The 10,321-nt window shown below is 36.8% G+C and overlaps 1 non-coding gene across 1 annotated transcript; it reads right to left on the bottom strand.

Annotated features, from left to right (window-relative positions):
* Positions 1-7,718: 7,718 nt before the first annotated feature.
* On the bottom strand, positions 7,719-7,850 carry LOC125996929 (small nucleolar RNA SNORA51). Its single transcript, XR_007491587.1, has one exon. It is a non-coding gene; the product is annotated as a small nucleolar RNA SNORA51 (small nucleolar RNA).
* Positions 7,851-10,321: the final 2,471 nt, after the last annotated feature.

Genomic DNA, 10,321 nt, shown 5'->3' with positions numbered 1-10,321 from the left:
CCACAGATACTGTACGTGTAGCCTGTCATCCTTACCTGGAATAGCACCAGCAATATAAAAAGACACCATACGTTTTTGTATAGGCACAGTAAATAAGGGAAAATCATAGACTCAGACACAAGATCTTATCTTCTAGGATAAGAACTCACACATTTTATACAAGGGTGCCTCTCATCCTGGACATATGTCATGTGGATACAACTCAGTCTCCACGAGATTGGACAGTGTTAGTTCATTCTCAAATTCCAGATCCCAGATATAGAACTGAAACAAACCCATGCAACAACACCAGGAACTAAGCTGCGTTGGGAGATATACTTGTGCCAGTGTTAATATGACAACGAGGACAGCGAGGAAATGAAAACTTGACCTAAGACCAGGAGGTCCTATCACATCACCTAACACTAAGTGTATGGTCTTTTGAAGATGTATCGTCCTTTGAACTATGAAAAATAAGAGCACTAACTACAGAATAATGACTTTGACAACTGTGACTGAACAGAACGTACCTTGAGACCATTAAGGAAAACCCTACCCTAGGCTATAGCCCAGGTCTTTTACAAAAATCAAGACTTCTTAGTACAGAGGCCCAATTCTGACAATAGAGACCGAGCAGAACCATTGGAACCATAATTTCCTAGACTTCAACTTAGGGAATGAGCAAAAACATGGAGCACATGATACAGAAAACTGAACACACCAACAATGGTGGAATAGTACCTTTAGAACCTTAAAGACTCTATCCTAGGCCCTGTCCTAGGCCCTGCACAAATACCAAGATTGCTTGCTATAGTGGCCTTATTTTCTCATCCACAACAGAGAAGAAAGGTTCCTGACACCACACACACACACACACAAAAAAAAAAAAAAAAAACCTGGGTTATGGCAATGAGAAGATATGGAGCCAGTGGTTGTTCCCATGACAATATGCTTCAAGAGTGGAAAAACCCTAAATCTCTTAGGCCACGGGAATTTCCTTCCTTCCCCTATACTTACTGTGCCTATACAAAAAAAAAAAAAAGGTGGGTAACACAAACCCTGCCACTGCAGCACTTTTTCTGGTGTTGTTTTGTTTTATTTTTTATTTGTTTTTTTATATTATTTTCCTTCTCCTTTTTCTTCCACTTTTTTCTTTCTTTTCCACTTTTGTGGATATTATTCGGTGATTTTTTTTTTTTTTTAGTAGTTGATACCAAATTTTTTCTCCTCTTTTTCTTAACCTTTTTACCTCCAACAGAATAGCATAATTTGAATCATTCAGCCTCATAAATTGAGGGGGGAAAAGAATGATACCAGGACCAGTCATATGAACATGTAGTGCAAATAAAAAATGACCGGACTGGAACACCAAACAGAATAGATACCCAACCTATAACAAGCTGTAAGGCGGAGACCATTTGCACTAGGATTCTATGGGGTAAAGGAGGGAGATGTGGGAGACATGCTGGGAACAAGAGTGGAGGGAGGATAACATTGGTGGTGGGAATGCCCTTCATTCATTGCCACTATGTATCGTAAATAATTCTGTGTAAATTAACTTCAGTCACAATAAAAAAAAATTTAACAACAAAAAAAAAATAATGAAGTGCTTGTCTCTGTCCCAAGAGTTTGTGTCATCTGCCAGTATTTACAAAACTGTGCCAAGCTATTTTATTAGCAAGTAGAGGGAACTTTCATACCCTTCACAGCTTTTGATAGCCCCTCCTATCTCTTGTTCTCAATTCTTTTTTTTTTTTTTTTTTTTTTTTTGGTTTTTGGGCCATACCCCACAGTGCTCAAGGATGTTACTCCTGGTTGTCTGCTCAGAAATAGCTCCTGTCAGGCACAGGGGACCCTATGGGACACCGGGATTCAAACCAACCACCTTTGGTCCTGGATCGGCTGCTTGCAAGGCAAACGCCACTGTGCTATATCTCCAGGCCCATTGTTCTCAATTCTATGTTATGCTTTAGGTATACTGAACTTTTTTTATATACTGAACTTTAGCGGTGACTTTAAAGATCTTGGTCTGTTAGTCCTCAAGTATTTGCTTTGTTTCTAACCAGCTGAAAATACAATATCCTCCATGAAGCCTTCCAGACATTCAGAATGAGTATAATAGTCTTAATCTCTTCTCCCATAGCATCCTGTTCACATTTCTATCTAAGCTAAGAAACATTCTTTATCTCAGCACAGAAATTGTCTTCAGAGAAGGGATCTTTCCCTAATCCTTTGTGTACCTGGTATCAAGACCTTCCATTCTGCAACACTCAACAGTGTTTAATAAACTTTACATGATCAAACGAGTGACGAGCTCTCAATAGGTTTGCTTAATCTGAAGCTCATATGAAAAGTGAAAAACTTAGACATAAATGATTCTGTCTCCCTTACTGCCCTCCACATGTTTCTCTCTTTACCTTCTCATATCATTTTTCCTTATTCCAAGCCTCACCTTACTCTGTGCTTAGCTAGATGCAAATAGACTTGTGAAACAGAAGTATGAGTGCAAAGTAGTAATATAGATTCCTGGGCCATATGGGAAAAATAAATCTCACATTGTATAATCAGAGCCTAAAGAGAGACTCTCAAACTTCCTTCCTTCTCAAATTTCCTGAGATTACAAAAAAATAGATTAAGTAACAGGACTGAAGTGTGATTACATTTTTTAATAATTTATATCTCACACACCTTGGAATCAAAATGGGCTGTGGTACAAGAATATAAAATTCAGCTTTATATGAGTTCTCTTTTTAATCCACAGAATCCCCAAACAGAAAACACACCATAAACCTTAATGGCACATCTTAATATGTGTTAGATAGTTGCCTGAATTTGATGCTTGGAGCAAAGTACAGAGGGTAGAGTTGTTTGCCTTAAATGCAGTTGACCTGGGTTTGATCCCTAGCACTCTATCCATAAAGCCTGCCAAGAGTGATCCCTGAGTACAAAACCAGGAGTAAGTCCTGAGCACAGTCGAGGGGACCACAATACAAAAAATATCTCTAATAATAGAGATAATAATTAAGTTATAAATTATAAATAAATATTAATAAATAAGTTATATAAATGAATGATAAATATAAATAAGTTATAAATTATAAATAATAATAAATAAGTTCCAGAATAAAATAATGTGCATAGTGTTAAATAATACCTCATGGGGATTATTTTGAAGTCATTTTCATAGGGAATTGAATCACATTTTCTTTCCTGGGTAAAGAATTTGACCTCTCTCTTACTGTCCTAATTTCTCTTCTAATTTTGACCATCAGAATAGACATTTATTATCCAGAACATGCAAAGTGCTCCAAATGATTTGTGGCTATGATATCTTCCAAGTGTATTTCATCACTGAATCCATTTCTGAGCAAGTTCCATTTCAGGTGAGCCCTTTCTCATCTCAGCTTTGGGATCCTGGCCCCAAACTCAATTTCTCCCAACTAATTTTCTGCTTTCAGCTCCCTTTGCTTTGACTCTTTCAAATCAAAAACAGGGGAAGAAACGTGGTTCTTCTTGTTTGTTTATCACTGCAGCCAATGTCACCCAGCAGCCTCCCTTGAACAAAATTATAAAGGGTTTCACTCTTCCCTCATAAGTGTCAAGAACACAATGTGGGCATGGAGGGGGGGTAAAAACGGGGGGTAATATTTTTCCCGAGTTTGTACCAGCTTTCTGGCTCTCCTGTGAAGGTGATAGCACTCAGGACAGGCTCTGTGTTTCGTTTGGCCTCTGACATCATGCTTGCTTCTTCCCTTTCTTCTCCCCTTTTACAGCACCCTATGAGATCACAGCACTGTCCATTTATAGGACAATTGTTAAAATAGCAACTGAAGTGAGACCAAAAACTAGCAGCCAAGAAATAAATATTTGTGCTTATGTGTTTAAAAATAACCAATCTGGAATGACATAAGAGGAAAAACACAGATAAAACAGCTCTGCTATGAAGCTGCCATTGTCTTTACTGCTAGTTCAACAACTTTTTTTTTTTTTTTGCTTTTATATAAGGTCTATTTTTTTTTTCATTTTTCTGGTATCAAAAATGTTTGAGAGCAAAACTTCACTGTTTAAACTCTTTATTCCCTCCAAAATCAACAAGGAATTACATTTTTTAATCAGTGTCTAGCATTAGCTTTTCTGTTGTAAAAAGGAATTCATTCAAGAACCAGCAGATATTATGATAATCATTTTTTCTGCAGCTAAAAACTTAAAAGCTTCATTAATTTCTTGATAGAATTATTCAGCTTTGGCAAGGGTGGAGGTGATTGAAAAATACATGAAGTAGCAGAAGGCAAAGAAGCAGCAAGCAACTACCAATGGCTTTTTCCTACTCTTTCTACTCTGCTTAAAGTCATTTCTCCCCAGCATGACCCTTTTCAATCCTAGAACTTCTGGAACTAGGTAAGAGAAACTTGGGTAGACCACTTTTAGGATGTTGATCTGAACTTAGAGTGTTCTGGAAAAATCTAACCTCTTAAAGTAAGTCTTAATCATGTAGGGGAGGTGAAATGGGGGGTGGATGAGAGTGGGTGGGTGGGTGAGTTGGTGGGTAAAAGACTTGAAAACTATCTCAAAGTAGTGCGAAGCAAACTGAAAATGGCCTGATAGTGGGAATGCAAGCAAAAGTTTTGTATAAGCAAACTGGACTTCAAAAAGATCTCAGTAAGTAAACCAATGAATTAATTAGGACATTTGGGTATCAGCTAAAGTATAAGAGAAAGGAAAATCACAACACATGAAAGAGATGAGGTAATGTTACTGACTAAAGTTTAATACAGGGACCAGCAAGTTACCTTGCACACATATTAAGATCTAAAGTTTGATTTAGAATGAACTATAGCTGATCTTTGCTGTGAACCTAAAGACTGCCATGATGGGCCTCAGATATGTGCCAGAAGGAATTAGGCCTGAACAGCCAGTTTCAGGAACTTCAAGGGCATGTACCAAAACAGTTAGATAAACTAGCAATACCTGGGAGCCTAAAGGCAAACAAGATCATGGGCAGGCCCCGTAGGTGCTCAAGCCCTCCTCTAATACTTGATCTAATACTCAATACTGAGACCCCAAAGTCCTAAAAGCCACAACATTCCACTCTAGATATCTAGCCATAAAAGGAAACACCCTATACAACAGTCAATCAACGTAAAGGTTAACTGTGACAGTTTGAAGCTTCTGTAACCCTATTAAAAGTGCCTGAGAACTCAGTAAGGGGTCATTGCCTTGTAGAGATGACTCCAGCATTCTAGTAAATAAACCACCCTGCCTTGTTGCAGTGCTGTTTATCTCCTTGGTGGTCTTTGTGGAATGGATCTCAGATTTGGAGCTTACACACAGACGATAGGGATTCAATCTCTGGCACCTCAGATTATTCCAAGAGCTCAGTCAAGAATGATCCCTGAGTAAGATCTGGGAGTAAGCTGTGAGCATTTTAAGGTGTAAACTATAAAATAATGACCTAATACCAATAACAAAAAAGATTAATAAAAATTATTCATATGATACAAGGACTTAGATGATCCCACAGGGTTGTATAGTATAGTCACACATGAGTTTCCTTACCATAGTTTGCTGAATCCTCATCACTCTATTGCAACTATATTACATGTTTTGAGGAGGAAAAAATCCATCTCTCTCTCACTTATATTATCTCTCTTTCCCATATTCATTCTTTTTTGATCAATACCTAGCATAATTTATAAACCATTGTGGGAATTTAACATCAATTACCAAAATAAAATGGAGCACAGCTTTTAACTAAAACTCAATGTCATCTATATGCCAAAGTTATTTGAATACTGTAATAGTGTTTGTGTTATATTAATATAATTAATTAATTGAACTTAAATAATTAATATAAATTACGTGGAATTATGTAAATCCAGTTGGCTAGTGGGGGTCAACTTCCATTTTTCTTGTGCTTTCTGGACTTAGTACGTTCCCCAACTGATGACTGGAAAAGAATAAGCTGGTATCCAGAGACATTTTATTCCATTCCAACAATGCTTATATAGGACAAGAGAAACTGGAATATGTGCAGAGTGGCAGGGATAGCCAGGAGGAAGTGAGGCACCAGTGAGAATATAAACATGAACAATGGGGCTTAGGAATGTCTTGGGAGTAACACAGGGGACAATAAAAGTAGCCTGTAATCTCTCTTAAGCAGTGCTTTCTCTTGAAGGAGGAGGGATGACCCACTGTCAAGCCTGAACGTCACTACTAATCATGGGAAGATGGCGCCCCTCTGTGTGCTTTTCTTATCTCTGGTGCAGTGACTCTGAAGCTTTTGCCTCAAGGAGAACCCCTGGAGTAGCTGCTCTGCAGGGTTCCATCTATCAAGTAGTTCAAGAACAGTATCACAGGGGGGAGGTATCCAACAGGACAGTATGGTTATTAAGGAGAAAGTTCTGGAATCAGCTATATCACACCTGTCTTGTCCCTTGCTAGCTAAGCAACCTTGATTACTTTCCATACTCCTCTCCATAGCTCAGTATCTATATTTATAATATGGGAACATATTAGACATCTCCTTCCTAGGGGACTGAGAATTTAATGAGGTACATATGAGGTACTTAAATAGGTCTGGCACAAGTTAAGCATTCGTTGTATTATAATTATATTGCTATTAGTATTAAAGAAAGATGATGATAATGAATCTATAATTCAAGCTACAAGATAATGACAGATGGATTGACAATTATATAAAACAAATATTTAAACACAAAGATTATAAAACAAATATGTAAACAGACAAAAGATGAACATGTATAACTAATATGGATAAGTAAGTTAAAATTCAATGTTAAAAATATAAGGAAAATACAATTCACTCGTGTCGAAGGCTGGCACCCATATCAGGCCAAATTCATTAAAATTTAGAAAATGAAAATATAGGCACAAAGAAATAACAGAAAAAATTGAAAAATGTAAATAAAATTCATGAATAACATTTCTTACCAGCCAAACTGACAAAAATGTCAAAGTGTGATGTCAAACGTTGGCAAGTATCAGACTGATGGGAATTCTCATACATAGGTGGCAGAACTATAATTGCCTAGAAGGGCAATTGGGAGCTCATTAAAACTGAACATGTGTACCCAGGAATGCAATCATCTTCACACCAGGGCTATTTAAGAGGTTCGTTAGTGTGGAGGGTTTACGAAGAGCCTGCTTGGGTTCACAAAAGCCCTTTTCATAACCATCCCAAATTTTCAGTGTGTTGCTCAAAAACCTTTCGGTCAGTAAACAAAAGTAAACCTTCTTCTAATGATTACTTAGGGTTCCATAAAGCCTGTGAACTTCAGCTTTTTTTTTTTCAAGCCAGAACCATGTCATAAAAATGTGATCTGAGTATTCTGGGGGTGAGAAAAATCTCGGGATCTTGGTCCCAAGTGATAGTGGAAGAATCCTGGCACTCTGGAGGTGATCCTAGTGGAGCTGTGCTGCAGTATATATTCTATCATATGTAAAACATTATATTATGTTATGTTATGTTATACATCATATCGCATATGATACTTTATTATATTACATTATATTATATTGTATTATGTTATATATGTCATGTCATAATCATATGTAATATTATGTGTATTATATTTGTTATATGACCTAAAATTGTATTAATCTGAATTTTTTTTAAAGTTTTTTAAAGTAAAACCTGAGTTTAATGGTTAAGGTGAGACATTCCATTTCATGGTAGAGAGTAGATGAAGGGACAATTTCTTTTTTGTTTTGTTTTGTTTTTTTGTCCCCCAATTCACAATACAGACCAAGCAAAGGGCCTGGGTTGAGGTGTGTATGGGGTGCTTTTACTGTACCTCCTCTTTCTATATAGTCAGTATAAAGAATACAGCCTGTGGTAATAATTGGTGGAGAGGAAGAACACTTGGGATATTGGTCATGGGAATGTTGCACTGGTGAAGGATTTATATATATATATTAAAAAATCAAAAAAAGAAAAGAGAAGGAACAATTTATATTTAATCATTTTGTTTCCATTTTTCCCAAACTACTGTCAAAAATTGCAATGTTAGTGAATTGGTGCAATGGGGGAGGAAAGTTCATGGGAACAATTCATTTAAAACTTCTTGACTTTTGCTATGTATTTAGATATAGACCCTTTATTTTTGCCTCAAGTGTATCAAACATTTCACTCAGAATTAAGTATTTGCTGCAAAGAAAGGCAACTTTGAATTGCCAATGGATGTTAATGTATTAATAACTGACTTTTTTTTGTTTTGTTGGGGCCACACCTGGCCATGTTTAGTAAATGCTTCTGTCTCTGTGCTCAGGGATCATTCCTCACATGTTTTGGGAACCATATGTAATATAGAGGATTAAACCCTCAGGAACAGGTGTGTGTAAGGCAAGCATCTTATCTGCTTTACTATTTCTCTGACCCCAATGACCTATGTATTTAGTGCAGTTGAAATAATCTTCTGGAACAACCAAACTACACAAAATGAACAAGATAAAGCATACTCAAAATTTCTATCTGCTTTGGTGTGCACTCTTCTCTAAGGAAATTAGATTGCACATTTTTAAAGTACATAGAAGTTAATACTGTGTAAAACATTTTTTATAAACGTTAACAATGCTCTTCTTCATTTGACAAAAAAGTGTTTGGTTCTAGATTGATGAGTTTTGGTTGTAGGTAACTTTTCTTTCTCCTAAGTCAAATGTTTTGTCCCAAGGATCATAAATGAATGACACTGTTCATGACATTTACAATTAGTTCTAATTTTATTATTCTTCATTGCAGAATACAGCATTATGCGAACATACTTACTAGGAAAATACCTTTTATAAAAAAAAACTCATATACAACTTTTTTTAAATAAATTTACCATTTTCTAAACAAATTTAAAATTTGACTTTAAGGAGGTAGACGGGGAGGATATAAGGAATCTGGGGGCATTTGACCCAAACCAGAACAAAATTATCTTTGGAAATTGTTTGAACATATTTAAATTTTTTCATTTTTTACCTTATTTAAAGAGCATGTGTCACATATGATATATGTTGATGTAGTTTGGTCATGATGCATTTGTTTCCAGGTCAGTGGGAATGAAATTAGCAACAAGAACATTTATGAAAATTATTGTATTTCTCAATGAGGCTATTAAGTCATTGTCAGATGGCTTAGTAAGCTCTTGTTGCTAGTTGTTCGAACATTCTGTTACTTTATTTTGTTCTAAACATTAGGAGGCTTCAATACACATTAGTATATAAATTGGTGCGTTCTTGGAGTTTTGGTCAGACTGGTATCTTTGCAGAGCACCAGAGAAGAGGTGAAGATGGGTCATTGTCAAAATCGGCAGTTGTGGGTGATTGGTGCAGCAGGTATGACTTCAGCAGGGCAGGAGATGCCTGCTCTCTCCTCCCCAGATTGGCAGCTTCAGCTGCAATGGCCATCATACCCGTAATTTTTCACAGCTTGATTTCCATCTCTTTTGAGAACAGAGTGAGTCTATGGAACTGGCCCAGTGTAGATATGGTGACAGCATTTATCTTAAACATATTTATTTAAATTGTTAGATCTCATACTAAAAGGGAATGAAGGGTATATATTTTCCCAAGAAAACTCTAAAAGTTTTCCCAAGAAAATTTGTGTTTTTGTGTTTTGATTTGAGGCTGGGAATTGGTCCCCATCAGAATATGCTCTGTGCATTATGGTCTTTCTGGCAGTGCTTGGGAAATACAATTCTGAAGATCAAACTGGCTTATCTTTGGCCCTTCTCAAGTTATGTTAAGGGGGGGGGGGGCAGAGGAATAGCACAGAAGATAGGTCACTTGCCTTGAAAATACAAGACCAAACTGGTTCCATCCCCCAGCATCATATAGGTCTTTATATAGCCTCATCAGGAATGATCACTGAAAGCAGAAATCAAGTAAGAGCCCTGAGCACCACAGGGTGTGGCCCAAAAACAAATGAGGGAGGGTGGCATTCTTTTAAGAAGTTTCAATTAAAAATTTGCATACCTATTTAGGCTGAATTGTGCTCTCTTCCCCCAAGTTCATGCATTGAAATTCAAACTTCAGTCAGAAAGAACTTTGTTTGGAGATAGGGCCTTTGTTGTGAAAATTGATTTAAAATGAAGACTGTAGGTTAGAACCTACTTTTCAGAATCAAGCTCATCTAGGAAGAAGAAACTAGTCACAGAGAAAGACTGAAGAGACTTTGATTTTGAGAGAAACACTAGACATCACTAAAGCAAGAAAATTCTCCCTACAGCCCTCAGAAGGAACCATCCCTGCAATATCTGGATCTCAATTTTTCTAACCTCTCGAGATGTGAAAATTAAGTTGTTTTTTGTGGGGCTTTGTTGGGAAGCAAGATAGTTTT

Source organism: Suncus etruscus, chromosome 18 (genome assembly GCF_024139225.1).
Source record: "Suncus etruscus isolate mSunEtr1 chromosome 18, mSunEtr1.pri.cur, whole genome shotgun sequence".
NCBI classification, from domain to species: domain Eukaryota; kingdom Metazoa; phylum Chordata; class Mammalia; order Eulipotyphla; family Soricidae; genus Suncus; species Suncus etruscus.
The sequence above is the reverse complement of the archived record's forward strand: the minus strand, read 5'-3'. Positions and strand labels throughout refer to the sequence as shown.